This window comes from Marmota marmota, unplaced genomic scaffold, assembly GCF_001458135.2.
Source record: "Marmota marmota marmota unplaced genomic scaffold, marMar, whole genome shotgun sequence".
Taxonomy (NCBI): domain Eukaryota; kingdom Metazoa; phylum Chordata; class Mammalia; order Rodentia; family Sciuridae; genus Marmota; species Marmota marmota.
This window is the reverse complement of record NW_026000078.1, coordinates 1423271-1439190: the sequence shown is the minus strand read 5'-3', so window position 1 is coordinate 1439190 and position 15920 is coordinate 1423271.

Sequence of the window (15920 nt, the reverse complement as noted above, 5' to 3'; positions counted from 1 at the left end):
ATTTCTACAAGAAATGCCGTTGGGATTTTGATTGGCATTGCATTAAACCTATAGAGAACTTTTGGTAATATCGCCATTTTGATGATGTTAGTTCTGCCTATCCATGAACAGGGTATATTTTTCCATCTTCTAAGATCTTCTTCTATTTCTCTCTTTAGGGTTCTGTAGTTTTCATTGTATAAGTCTTTCACCTCTTTTGTTAGGTTGATTCCCAAGTATTTTATTTTTTTTGAAGATATTGTGAATGGAGTGGTTGTCCTCATTTCCATTTCAGAGGATTTGTCGCTGATATACAGGAATGCCTTTGATTTATGCGTGTTGATTTTATATCCTGCCACTTTGCTGAATTCATTTATTAGCTCTAATAGTTTCTTTGTAGAGCCTTTTGGGTCTGCTAGGTATAGAATCATATCATCTGCAAATAGTGATAATTTAAGTTCTTCTTTTCCTATTTTGATGCCTTTAATTTCTTTCGTCTGTCTAATTGCTCTGGCCAGTGTTTCGAGAACTATGTTGAACAGAAGTGGAGAGAGAGGGCATCCCTGTCTTGTTCCAGATTTTAGAGGGAATGCCTTCAGTTTTTCTCCATTCAGAATGATGCTAGCCTGAGGCTTAGCATAGATTGCTTTTACAATATTGAGGTATGTTCCTGTTATCCCTAGTTTTTCTAGAGTTTTGAACATAAAGGGATGCTGTACTTTGTCGAATGCTTTTTCCGCATCTATCGAGATGATCATATGGTTCTTATTTTTAAGTCTATTGATGTGGTGAATAACATTTATTGATTTCCGTATATTGAACCAGCCTTGCATCCCAGGGATGAATCCTACTTGATCATGGAGAACCAAAATTTAGACCGTTCCTATCTTGACATTTTCAGGCCTGACCCACATTTCCAACATTGTGAGAAAAGTCTTCAGCATCTTCATGCTTTTATCCTGAGCACTCAACCAATCCCATAAACACTTACCACAGACCCCACCCTATGCCCCCTCCTCCTGGGCTCTACCCTAGTGGTTTATTCTCTACTGCCCTGAACCTGACATCATATTCTCTGGCTTTACACTTTGTATCTATCATTCTCTATAAGGTTGCTGGGTAAAAAATGATCTGGTTCTCACGTTCCTAAAACAAATCCTCCTGACATCAGCTCTGGTGAGTGTCATTGGCCCTAAATGGAATGTCAGTTACTATGACATCAGTTTGCTCTGATGACTGCTTGAAAACCCTTGAACTGGATGCCCAAGGACTTACTTCTTTATCACTGGACTTCATAGCCAATGCTGTTGCTTCTATACTCAACATTCCCTCCTTCCCTCTTCTCAACAGAACTCCATATTTGTTTAGACTTACCCCATTTTTACTTTCAGAAAATATTACAGGTTAGCTAATATACCAATTAGCTTATGACCCAGGCATGGGTTTGACCAATGGATGGCCATATAATCTGTTTTTATAATCAGATTAAAGGGAGTGAATTGTATTCCTTGCTTGAGGAATTTTCCTTTTTCCTCTTCTGATGGGTATAAAAAGGAGGCAAAGAGCCCCCATTCCACAAGGGAATTCACCTTTATAAAAACACCCACTTTGACTGCAGAACAGAGAAAGAGATACCAGGTCCTTGACAATGTCAATGAGCTCCAGGTTGTGTTACTCTTAGGCCCAACCCATCGTTCACCTCTGCTCTTACAGTTCTGTGCAATGACAAATTCTCTTATTGTTTAAATCATTTTGATTTGGGGACCCTGTATTTATAATCAACAATATTTCTGCATAAAAATTTTATGTAAGGTAGTACTTAATTTCTGGCTCATTCTCATTTGGATTCTGCTCAGGATCTCTTTATCCACTGCATTCAGACCCTTGCATCTGCCTGAATAAGATCTCCTATGACTGCTTTCTATGCTTTAACCTGGCTTCCTCAATCCTCAAAAACCCACATAGTACAAATCCATCTCTTCTCAAGTGTCTTTTGTTTCTTAACTCCCACCTTCTTCTCAAGGTTCTTTTGTATCTTATAAATTATTCCTTCACCTCTTGGATGACTGATCACTATTATTGACACATAAATCACAGACATATTTTTATTTTGCACTTTATAATTTGGGAATGGTAAATACCTGAGAGAATCCAAATGCTGGGTTCATCTGTCTCTAGTGATGCTATGATTCTCAATGTGCCTCCAAAAGCTCAGGTGTTAATAGTATTTGAAGACAGGCCTTTGGGAGGTAATTTGTATTAGATGAGGTCATTAGGTGGGCCCCCCATCATGACATTAGTGGCTTTATATGAAAAGAAAAAGAGATCATAACAGGAAACTTACTCTGTATCACTGTGAATGCCCTCAGCCATGTTATAATGTAGCAAGAAGGCCCTCACCAGATGCTTAGCAGACACCAGCATCATGCTGTTGGAATTCCCAGTCTTCAGAAAATGCTTGGTCTCAAGTATTTTGTTGTAGCAACAGAAAATGGACTGAGACAAACAATGTGCCAGCTTCGTTGAAAGATAAATCAAACTCTACCAGGGAATCCAAACCCTATATAAACACTCAAGTTTCTTTTATTTAAAATTAATGAAGTATGATTTCCTTTAAATTAATTTCCTCTGCCAGGCACAGTGGTGCACACCTGTAATCCCAGCAGGTCAGAAGGCTAAGGCAGGAGGATCGCAAGTTCAAAGCCAGCCTCAACAACAGCAAGGAACTGAGCAACTCAGTGAGACCCTGTCTCTAAATAAAATACAACATAGGGCTGGGGATGGGCTCAATGATTGAGTGCCCTGAGTTAAATCCCCAGTTTAAAAAAAAATAATTTCCTCAATAGAAGAATCATACCCATTTGGGGGCAAATTTCTATTTGTCAATAAGAGATACAGAACTATATTTTGTTCTGATTTAGGACATCTTTCTATTTGGGGTATCATATTAATGGGAAATTTTGTCATGTGTCCTTAACATTTATACCTCTCTGCTATGCTAGGCTGGACACTGAATCTGAGCATATTTGAGATAAGAAATAGAGTAGGGTGGATTTAAACCAAATCTAAAATGTATCTTTGAAAATAATGTTTTGTTTTTACAAAGTTCAAAAAATCTAGAGAGCAACATCAAAAGGCCTCAAGTCTTCAGTTGAAAGTTTTGGTTTCAAATCATCAGTGGTTTCAGAGTAGCACAGATGATGAACCCCTCAGGTAAAAATACAGGATGGGCTTCCATGGTCATTAGGTGGGCCCCCCATCATGACATTAGTGGCTTTATAAGAAAAGAAATAACAGGATTTAGTTTAAATCCACCCTCTCATGACTTCTTCCTCAATAAAGCACTTCCACACACCTGGCTTAGCTGTGAAATCCCTGTGAGTTTTTAAAACACACACACACACACACACACACACAGTAAAATAATATGAAATAGAGGACTCTCCCAACTCTGTTAGAGATCCACACAGACCATGTTTTCCAGAGTTCTGCTTCAGGACTATGGGTATAGATAATGATAAAATCATATCCTGTCTCTCCTCAATTGTCTCCTTTTATATGCATTCTTTGGGGAAAACTGTTGGAATGAAGGACCATTGTTTGGGGCCTGATTTGGGACAGATATTTCCCCTATCTATAATAGCATCTCACAGCCATCCTAAAACCCAAACATCTACCAATACAAGGTCTATATTAACCATGAAATCTAAAAATATACACAGGAAATTCCATTAACTGGGAGATTTTTATTAATATATATATTAATAAAATATATATATATACACATTCAAGTCAAATAGCAACTGATATTTAATAATGCCCCTAGTTATTACAAGATCACAGTGTTCTTATAAATTATCTATAGCTTTAGTAGTAAGTAAATTTTGTTATTTTCTTAAGAATGCAGAAAGAGTTCATGTATTAGAGTAAGAGACCTCCACGTTGAAATACTGATTTCTCTATTAACCAACTCTGTGGCTGGCCGTGAGTGGCTTATATTACCTCTCTGGGCATTAACATCCTTATTCTAACACCCTAGGGTTGTTTCACATTTGGGGAATTTAATTAGATAACAGTTATAAAATTCAAGTTTAGTACCAAGTACATTAAATGTGCTAAAGAAGCATTGGTTCCTTATCCTCCTTTACTCTTGTTAAATTGAAAATGTATACAATGATCTTGATTAGCCAGAATTTTTGTTATAGTTGTTGCAGTGCTAGAGATCAAAACCCAGGGTGTTGCACATACTAGGCAAGCATTCTACCACAAACTACATTCCCAACCCAGAATATTTTATTAATCAGATCACCTATAAAATAGTAAAGGTTATCATATAAATATTGAAATTCATTTACCAAACCTCTAATATGTCTACTAGAATATCCCTTCATACAGCAATAGTTAACTGACATTTTGTCTAAATTTAAAAAAAAAACTGGCTCTTTACCATCTTTCCTTTATCCAATCCTTTCTTCGAAGTGGAGTATAATTGCTGTGAATGAGAAACACCATTGTGAATAATCTCGTACCACGTGACAGAAGATTAATCAACATGTATTTAACAAGTGAATGTGCCAGGTGACAGGGGATGGGCAACTTGTGGTACCCTCAGCCCAGGCACCTACATGTATAGGGATATAGGAGAGGCTAGTGACAACTGCCATTCAGTGTGGCACTTGCTCTGATAACATAAGAGTATTAGAAAAGGTTTCCTAGAGAAAGTGATAGCAAACTAATGGACAAGCTGAAATAAAGGAAGCAAAGCAGAAGGACAGGTACTCAAGTCAGAGGGAAGCGTATGTGTAGAGCTTGAAGTCAAGCACAGCCTATTCAGAAAACTACCACATGTTCAGTGTAAAGAACAGACAAGTATGAGGATGAAAACATACAATAGGAAAGAAAAGAAGAGTCATGGCATGAATGGTCTTATAAGTCACGTTTTAAAAAATGAATTAAGGTCTTAGAAGCTATTCAATGATTCTGAGCCAAGGACTGAATCAATCACATTTGCTTTCAGAAAAATCAGAATAGAAATCAATACATGTATAAATGATCAATTGATTTTCAACAAAAATTTAAATGTAATACAATAGGGAGAGCATAGACTTTTCAATGCTGATTCTAGGAAAACTAGATATTTAAAAAACTAAATGAGTTCTGATACTTACTTCAAACCCATATACAAAAACTAACTTGAAATGAATGGTAAGCCTAATCATAGTAGCTAAAAGCACAAAATTTCTAGAATAGAATACAGAAGAAAAATGGTATGATCTTGGGATAGGAAAGGATTTTCTGAGATAAGACACAAACCCAGGAACCATAAAAGAAAAAAAAAAGTGTAAATTAGATATGGTGAGACAAATAATGGCCCCCAAAATGTCCATGTCCTGTTGTCCAGAACCTGTGAATAGATTTCCTTACATGGCAAAGGGACTTTGCAGATGTGATTTACGCTAAAGGTTCTGTAAGGAGAAGATTACCCTGGATTATTCTAGGAATGCCTAATGTAATCCCAAGGGTGTTTTTAAGGAGACAGGAGGGTCAGAGTCAGACAAGGCAATGTGACATGTGAGCAGAGGTCAGAGTGTCATGGCACCATGTGGCAACGATTGCAGGCAACTTCCAGCAGTGGGAAAAGTTAGGGAAATGGATTCTTTCCGAAAACTGCAGCCTTGCCAACCTGATTTGTTCTTTTGACCTCCAAAACTTTAAGATAAATTTGTGTTGTTTTAAGTCACTAAATTTGTAGCAATTTGTTATAGTAGCAGTAAGAAGGAAAATAGTACATTAGACATCATCAAAATTTGAAACTAAGGTAAAGAAAATGAAAAGTCAAGTGACAGACTGGAATAAAACAGCCACAATGAAAATGTATACCCAGAATGTATAAAGAAATCTTACAACTCAACAATTAGACAACCAAATTTTTTAAATAGGTAAAAGAATACTGACAGATATTTCACAAAGGAAGATTCTTGTATGACCAAAAACACATGAAAAGATGCCTAAAATGATTAGTTATGGCAGGTAAAAATTAAAACCACAATTATATCTTACTGCACATTCACTTTAATAGTTAAAATTAAAAAGATCTTAGTGTCAACTGCTGGCAATGATTTGGAGCAAAGAGAACTCTCCGACAATGTTTATAAGAATGTAAACGGTACAGTTGCTTTGGAAAACAATTTTGTCAACTTATTACAAAGTTAAATGCACACTTCCCTGTGGTCCAGCAATCTCGCTCCTTGGTATTTACAGGAAAAAAAAAAAAAAGGCTGGGTTATTTTTCAAAATAAAATGACTTAAAAATAGGTTAATATTGTGAAAAAATGAAGATTTACAGCATAAAGTTAAAAAACTGTAGAATAAAAATCAAGGAAGTGAGGCTAATAGTTCAGTGTTAGAATACTTCCCTAGCATGAGCAAGACCCTGGGCTTGATGTTCAGTAACACACACACACACACACACACACACACACACAAATAGAAAAGGAAAGAAAAGAAAAAAAAAAGAAAAATGAAACCAATATGTCACATTGTCATGGATGCAGACATTCAGAGTAGCTCTACTTATAACAGCCAAAAACTAGAAACAACTCAAATATTCATAAACTGATGAACAGGGACACAAAATGTAGTCTATCTGTACTATTAAATACTACTTAGCAAAAAAAAAAGGAACAATCTATTGATATATACAACAATATGAGTAAATCTCAAAAAAACATTATGCTAATTAGTTTTCTAATAAGACACAAAAGAGTATGTACTGCATGATTCCATGTGCAGAAAATTCTAGAAAAAAAAAAAAAACTAATCCATAGTGACAGAAAGCAGATCAGTAACTGGGGCTGGAGAATAGTAAAGAATTGATTACAAAAGATAAAGAGGGAACTTTCTATGGAATAGGAATGTTCTATGTCTTAACTCTGAAGATAGTAATACTGATGTGTGCATTCATATGTAAATAATTCAATCAAACTTATTTTTAAAGAGATGTAGTGTAAATAAAATGTTAAGGGGCTGGGGATATAGCTCAGAGGTAGAATGCTTGCGTAGCCTACATGAGGCCCTGGGTTTACTCCTCAACACTCAAAAAAAATAAATTAAAATAAAAAGTAAGATGCTAAGCATTGGGAAGAATGAGTATAAAAAGACATCAGACTAAGATGGAGGCCGCAGTCAGAGCAGCAGATATGACTGGCAGCTCAGTGCGTCCAGTGTCCGTAGATTTTAGAAGCAGGAGTTACCTTAAACAATCAAAGTAGTTGAGTAGACTTTGAAATTACATTTATAAAGCAGGTGGCGTGGGTAAAACGTTCTGCTCTGTTCAACACTTGACAAAAATTTTCTAATGAGAAGTTGTTAGAAGAAGTTAATGGGAAAGTCAATAACACACATTTGGAAAAAAAGTAGATTTTGTATAGGGTAATTTTATGCCTTATACATCAGAGGACTGAATTGAATAGGCATAATGAGAGAGCTACCTGGAGATATTTTCAACAAGAAAGAGTTTTCTCGAATTGTTTGATTAGTCATACTTCCCTAGGAAAAATAAATAAGAACATAGTCTTGTCAGAGCCACAGGGGTCCTCCACTTATTGGACCACTGCCCCTTTGAAAATGGACAACCTTGAGTTGAAAGAAGTGCCCCACTGATGCTTTGATAGGTAAATAGAAAAAAATGAGTTACTCTTATCTGTACTGGCTCAAGGAAATATTGATGTCGTACCTGTCAATGACAGTGGAAGAATTTGTGTATAGGTTAAGCAATTGTGCATGCATTGCAATTAGAGAAGTTGTTCTTGGGGATAATGATGCCCAGTTATTTCATCAGAAACAGACAGAATGTATTTGTGTGCCTGCATGGCCCTCTTGATTAGGCACTAGCCAAGCTACTGTTCTCTTGGAGACTGCCTGTCAAGACTCAAGGTGATGACCAAAGCTTGACAAACATTCCTAATCCTGTTCTCTGCTGTCCTCTTGCTGACCTCTTCCACTCCATAAGGGAGAAGAAAGGAAAAGAGGACATGGCTTCACACACTCAGTCGTTTGTTCTTTTAGCTGATAAAGGAAAGTCAAATAATGTCTAAGCTGCCTCAGAATGTACTCAGGAAGAGTTCAGTACCCAACCACCAGGAAAATGAAGGCATAGAGAGTATGTTAGAGAAACAGGCTCTCCTAGATGTCCATGCCCAGAACCTGTCGATACATTGCTTTATAGGGCACACTGGACTTTGAAGACGTGATTAGGGAAAGGATCTTGAGATGGGGAAATTATACCAGATTGTCCAGACAGGCCCGTATAAGAGGGTCTATAAAAGAGGGGGGGGGTAGCACAGGAAGAGTCAGAGAAGGAAGTGGAAAGACAGAAATAGAGATTGGAGTAATTTTCTTTGAAGAAGGAGGGCAAGGCCAAAAACTAAGGACTGCAGGCAGTTGTAGGAAACTGGAAAGGGCAAGAAAACCCCATTCCCCCCTAAAGCCTCCAGGAAAAAAACACAGCTCTGTTAACACCTTGCTTTTATCCCATAGGATCCATATTGGACTTCTGACCCCAAGAATGGTGCAATAATACATTTGTCTTGTTTTACTTTAAATTTGTAGTAATTTGTTGTAGCAGCAATATGAAACTAATGGAAGAACCTTGGATTCTAGGAGGTTTAAACAAGTAAATATGTATTTATGGTTCTAAACACTAAATGTCAAATGCTAATACACTAAGATCACTTGCCAATTCTATGCCTATCATACCAAAAGTCTGTGTGTTTGTGTGTGTGTGTTCAATAAATATGCAACCCATGCTGATTTACAAACTGATGGAAGGGAAGGCAAGATGTTGAAGGCCATGGTTTGGATGGGGTTTGTCCCCCAAGGGTTCATGTACTAGAAGCTCAGTCTCCAGTGCAATGATGTTGAGAGACGGTGGAGCCTTTCAAATGTGATCTAGGGAAGTGATTGAGTCACAGAGTTATTATCCTCAGAAGGGATTATGCAGTTCTAGTTCTCATGGGACTCCAGTTCCTAGGAGAGTGGATTGTTATAAAATAGCAAAACTGGCCCCTCTCCACTCTCTAGCCTCCTACTCACAAAGTGATCTCTCCCTCTCACATTTGCCTCCACCGTGAGGCCATATGCCATGATGTGATGTAGCCAAGGGGGCCCTCAACAGGGACAAATCAATGGGACCAAACTCTGAGCTAAATAGACCTCTGTTCTTTGCAAAGTAACCAGCTTTAGGTATTCTATATAGCAATGAAGGGCAGACTAATATTTAAACAGAAATATAAGCCACCTCTTTTCCAACTGTTGTCATTTGTTCTTTCCTTGTCTTTCTTTGGTCACCAAAGTCTCATATGCATTCATTCACCTCATGTGGGTGTATTATATTTATCCTTATATCCTCTGCTGTGTCTTCCTGTAATTTACAAGGTCTCTCTCCCTACCCACAACCTTGAGGTAACTCCTCATTCTCAATAAACTACCTCCTATCTATTTCCAGGACTTAAGACAATTGGTGCTTTAGCATAGAAGCTAGCTAGTATTAGTTATGAAATCCAGAGCAACCATTTTGGTGACCTATTCTAAGTAGGTTCGTGAATGGTCTGAAGAACCAGTCTAACACGGCTAATATGATGCGCCATTAAGACAAGAGTAAGAAAAGGGTAGAAACACTAACTGAGCTCTATTATGCACCAGAAGCATGACATAAACATCCATCTTATCTTTAAAGGAGAATTATTCATTTTATAGATGAAGAAACTGAAGAAAGAGTAGTTAAATAGCTTGCCTAAGGCCACCCTAATAATAAAATGGCAGTGCTAAGACTTGAACTCTGGTCTTCTCCAACATTCTTTTTAGTAAAGTAACAACGGCACAAGAACATTGGGTAGAATGAAAATTTCCACCATCCCCTTGGGTAACATGCCTTAGGTTCCCACGGCCCCAGTGTTGTCCCTGCTCTTTGGTGCTGTCTCTAACTTCCCCTTCATTCTAACCCTTAATTATAATTCCAACACTGTTTGATGGTGTACTGTTTCCTATAAGCAGAGAGCAGGAAATGGAAGAAATCTCATTTAGCATTTAGCAATGCGTGTTTTGTAACAAATGCAAGCTCTGTTGGGTTTTCCTCGGGCTCTGCTCTGCCACCACTTTGTCAGGGCTCCCATCAAGCACAGGCTGCAGGATAGAAAATCGCTTCTCTGTAGGACACTGAGCCTCAGGCAGAGGAAAAATACCAGAGTCATTTCCATGGGCCCCATCAAGAGCCAAAGCCCCTTGGCCTGAATCAGGGATGACTTACAAATGAGGGCAGGCTATTTGCACTCTCCAGTTCTGCAGTGCTATGATTCTCTCCTCCTGGATTGCTAGGCCAAGCATAAGCCCTGGAGAGGTGGGACAAAATGAGTCTGGATGCCTGGGAAAGACCTTGAGGCCAACTAGAAAATGGCCTCCTACTTTCTTTTTATTTATCCCAGAGAGACACCAAGAGAAATATACTGCTCTTCCTAACCCCGAATTCCCAGCAGAGATGAAAAGAATCACAAGCCATCATTGCCTAAAAATCAATTTTGAAATCGTCGCTCCACAAAATATTGAACATGCAATTTTGTATTTTTTGAGAAGTTGAGGTCAGAGAGTATTATCATAATTGTCATATTGTATTTGTGTTCCCAAAGCCAAAATGTGTGGGGGTAGGAGAGGGGAAATTAAGAACTCGGTTTGGAGTGTGGTTTACTGGCAGCTCATTTGTGCCTGGTGACCAGCTGAGACACATCCTCTGCATATGCATGTGACGTGGTGCCTCTGCTAATGCCTGCTGACATGCTGTTGATTTAAGGCTAAAATCACTCACAATGGAGAATTTCACTGGTCTCCAAAGGTTCAAAAATAATGATGTGTTGAGGATAAAGATGCACCATTTATTTTATTCTTCTCCAACAGAGAACCTAAAAAAAATGTTATTCAAAGTCAAAGATAAGAAAAAGGCACTTTAATACAATTACAGTTTCAAAGGGCTTGCCAAGAAAATATTTTCAGCTGCCAAGTCAGCAATTTTTCAAAGATTTCCTAACAGAGAAAAAACGGATTAATGGAAAAGAAATTATCAGGGGAAATTTAACTATAGTTTAAAGAACAGCAGGTGGTACACAGCACATTATTGCTTTTTTATTCATTACTTGCCTAGAGACCCCCTCAAAAAATCTAGCCAAACTGACAGAAGCCTAGTACCATAACCTTATGAATACCAAATCTGTGCAATAATAATATCAGTGTGACCTTCTTCTGTGCTTTGCCTCACCACATCTATGCACAGCAGTTCTCCTGATTTGCAGATAAGGGAACCTGGAGTATCAGGAGACAAAGACCTTCCCAGGACAACAGGAAGGGCTGTGGAGAGAGATATCCCTAGAGCCTTCCACTCTCACCCTCCCTCAATGCTCCTGACCTCTTCACCCCATCCCCAAACTCCATTACCAGCCCCTGACTCCTCATTGACCCCACCAAATAGATCTTTCTTTACATCCAGACAATGGGAAACGGTGACTAGGCTTGAGCTGTTGGTTTAATGTGACTCCTGAGTTTTCCTTGGAGATTTTAATTTCAGAAGTTAAAATGATTTATGTCTAGAGGTGATTTGGTGGACATTTTTCATTGTGAAATGCACATGAATTTTGGGAAATTGCCATGGGAAAAATAGGAGTTTTATTCCTGAGCTTATATCAACTTTAAATTTATTCCAGAGCTGTTTATTCAGTGTGTATGTTATTTATATTTTTAATTCTCTCTCTTGCTGTTTAACTTTTTAACCATTTTAATGTTCTCACAGGAGCATGTCAAGAAAGACATCTCGCCATTTTATAGTACCTCCAGCAGAGTATGAAGACAGATTTGAAATCCTAATTACTTCATCATTTCATTATTTTGACATTATATGGTGGGAGAGAAGTCACTAGTATAATTAAATTTTGAGGATTCTCTGTGCATTTTGCTATTCATCTTTTACTCTTTGTAAAGAGCCTAGTATATGCAAAATATTCTAGAAAAAAATATACAATAAAAGGGAAAAAAGAAAAAGATACATGGTTTGCAGTCTGATAAACCACATTTTATATTTGGCTAGTACAATTTTCAAAGTGATACCCCTTTGAAATAATACATTATTTATTTCCCCAGTGACATATATTGAATGTCTACTGTGTACCAGACTCTGAGAAAGGTTCTAGATATACATTAAATTGCTCACAGACAAAATTGAGTCCTATTATTGTCAAGTAAAAGTCCAGCTCTTAACAGCTATCATTTTACTAAGTACTTACTACATGCCAATACTACATGAAGTAGTTTATTAACCATAGAGATAGCTAAAATTCAGTGAGCTTATCAGATGCCAACTGGGTTTTGTGAAACAATTCTCAATGGATCGCTTGCATTCCTGCACATCTTCCAAAGGGAGACACTGGCTGCCTTTGATCTGGATTTCTTTTTAAGTGAAATTTGCATAGCTAACAGCCTTGGAATATTTTTTTTCTATAATAAAGAACATTTACTTGATGCTCATTATTTTTTTAAAAGTAGGGTTTCATAAAATTAGAGATTCTCTCTATAATACAGCCTAATGCCTATACTAGCATCAACTGACCCTCATGGTTTTAACTTATGGGAAGAGGAGTTCACGCTAATTGCTGATCCTCTGGCTATCACAATTGCTGTGAGTAATAAAGTCCTTTAACTCTGACCCAGGAGTTTTGTGTCTTTTTCCAGAACCCAGAAAACTGCAGTAAGTTAACCTGTTCGCTACAAATAGGATAAAACTTCAAATCCTTCCATACTACACATGCCAGTGTATTACATGTGATTTCATCAAACTTTCCCAATAACCTAATCATAGGATTTCTCCTTTAGAATAAAGAGTCCCAGATTTAAGGATATTAGAGAACCTGTTCAAAGTCACAAAGCTTATCTTCCCTTCTTCTTCCTAATAGTTTTGCTCATATGAGTCGCCCAATTCCAGCCCAGGTTGTAAAAGTCCAAGAGTATAAGCATGAGAAATACCTCTGAGAAAATACACTAGCTAAATTGCTGCAGCTGTGGGGTAGGACGGGAAGCAATGAGAACTTTCCCAATGAAATGAGTTATTCTGGGTTCTGTAGGCCAACCTCCAGGTTTGGTACTTGATGAGAAACAGTACAGAAGTACTGAAACAGAGGAAGATTAGGGAGAGTAGTGATCTGGAAAGTCATTTTCTTGGAGGAAGAAAAGTCACAAGGGAGGGGTTAGTTTGATTTTAGAAGCAAGAAAAAGAACCAAAATCAAAGAAGGGAGAGATGGGGGCATAGATATAATCAGGGAAGTTACTATAGCTCATGTACTAGCTTGATGGGGACCTGAGACACACCCAAAGCAAAATTCTCACTTCAGAGCTGAGAACAAGGTGACCTATCAAATACCCAAACATGACTCATACTGAAAAATTGTTCTGGAAATAAACAAAGCCTACTGACTGTAATCCTAGAGTTTCTTTCCCATTAGACTCAGAGAGATGACAGAGGCAACATAGATGAACCTCTTGATATCTTCTCAAACGCAGATCTACTGACCAATAGCACAAAGGCCTGAGATAGTAAGTACCATGTGCAATGAGAGGAGCCCCTTCTGCATGAGAGAAACAGGAAGTGGGTCCCTTAAGATTAGGTTTCTGTCTCTGTCAGTGAGACACATAGCTTGGTTTGTCAGAAAAGCTTTTCAGTAGGAAAGCACAGGCATGCAGAGAAATCAAATCAGATCTGATGTCCTCATAAGTCCAAAATTTGGATTGCACCCTGGGGTGAGCCAAAATCCTAAATAGCATATTTGGAATGATGGAACATTTAAAATATTTTCAAAGGTCATGTAGCATCAGAAAGTGCAGATTGTCAGCCCAAATTCTGCCCAAATCCAAAAACATGGACAATCATGATTTCCATGCATTAGGACATTTTTTGTGATCCTTTGGGGAAAAATTCACAAGTGCTATTAATAGCCTTTGACCCTAGATATATATCATGGCAAAACAAGAGGAGTTATAATTAGGAAGTGCAGTCTAAGAGGTAAAGGTCAGATGCACTAAAATACTGCTTAATATACAGAGCACTGTGCAAAAGTGCTGATGCAGGAGAAATGACTATTGATTAAATCTGGTGCTTCAAATCCCTGCTAATGTCATAAAATTTAATGGATTACAAAAGGAACACAGAAGCCACAAGAAAAAACTATGGGAAGCACAGGCTTTAGCATCTCTCCCAATTAAAGCAACTTGAAAAAACATACATGGGATTTTTTTAACTCAAATTTATAAAGGATCCAAATGGCATCTTTATTTATATTTACCTCATGCAGCTAGCTCTCCATCTCCTCTTCTTGAGGAGAATTTACTGCTCACATAAGGAACAGCCCTGGAGACTCACAGGGCTGTTGTGGCTTTTCTTTATAGCCAACATAATTTGGGTTTTGAAAAGTTCAAGCCAAACGTCCCTACCGAGCTCTATTAGACTCCCTGCCCTGGGCTGTCAACATGCCCTACAGCAGTGATGCAAGGCCAGCAGGGTCACCTCCAGCTCATTGTCATTCTTCGTAATTATTCAAAGCCTTTCAGATGGACATTAAGGAGGCCTTGTTCTCATTCTGCTTGGCATGGTGGGGAAGATGATTATGAATGGGCTTAACAGAACTGTGCCCCTCAGAACCTGGCGGAAGGACCATGCCACCCCGGGCTGGCAGTGTCTTCAAATGTCCTCTTCATTTTCATCCTCAGCACAGTTGCACACTGATTCAACCAAAATAACCCCCAGCTGTGATTTCACTTTACAAACAAAAAGCTCTCAATTGTGTGAAACAGACACCAACACCAACTCTGGCTTAATGAAAGAAGGAAGGTACTAGAAGGTTCACAGAGTGGTTGGAAAATCAGTGTGCAGCCTAGAAAAATAGGTTCAGTATACGGGCACATATGAAGGCAGGCCAGGAATTCCAGAGCTCCAGGAATGGTCTAAGTAGAATTCTTCTCCAAGCCCCACCGCCTCTGGATTTCCACCTGCAGGATTAGAAGTCCCAGGCTAGAGCATGCATTTTGCAGACCCTGGGTCACAGGCTGCCCTGAACTGCTGGTCATGGTAAGATGGAACATCTGTCTGTATGGGGGTGGACATCTACTTCCATAAACAGAAAAGGTATGTGGATGCTAAGCTGCCACAAACTCTTCAATCAACCTCCACAGTCTGAAGCACAAAACCCAAGTTCTTTAGCCTATCATAGATGTTAGATGAAGATGTATTCCAGTTTTTCTGAAACAGTCTTAGTTTTTAATTTTGCCCTAGAATAATTATTAGTGAGATCTTTTTCACTCTCAAAAATATCTGAGTTTGGAAAAATGATGAAGTCACCCAACTTATTAAGCTTTTCATGATTTCACCCTGGCCTGCTCTTCAAAGTTCATTCTTCATTATTTCCTGATTCATCTTTACTCTGTAGCATAACAAAAATGCTTACAATTCCTTACATAAAAAATGCTAATATAGGAACAGGCCCAGCGTCCTGCCGGCATGGTAGACACGTCACCCCAATTGGAGTAGGGGCAGAGCAGAGCCACCTCCTGCGCCCGGAACAGGCCCAGTGACCCGCCGGCGTGGTAGACACGTCACCCAAATTGGAGTAAGGGCAGAACAGAGCCTCCGATCATGCCTGCAAGGTAGGCAGACCTGCGACTGACCGGCAGCACAGGCCCAGCGGTCCGCGGACGTGGTGGACACGTCACACCAACTGGAGGAGGGGCAGAGCAGAGCCGCCGCCCGCGCCTGCAAGGTAGGCAGACCTGCGACCGACCAGCGGAACAGGCCCAGCGGCCTGCCGGCATGATAGACACGTCACCCCAATTGGAGTAGGGGCAGAGCAGAGCCTTC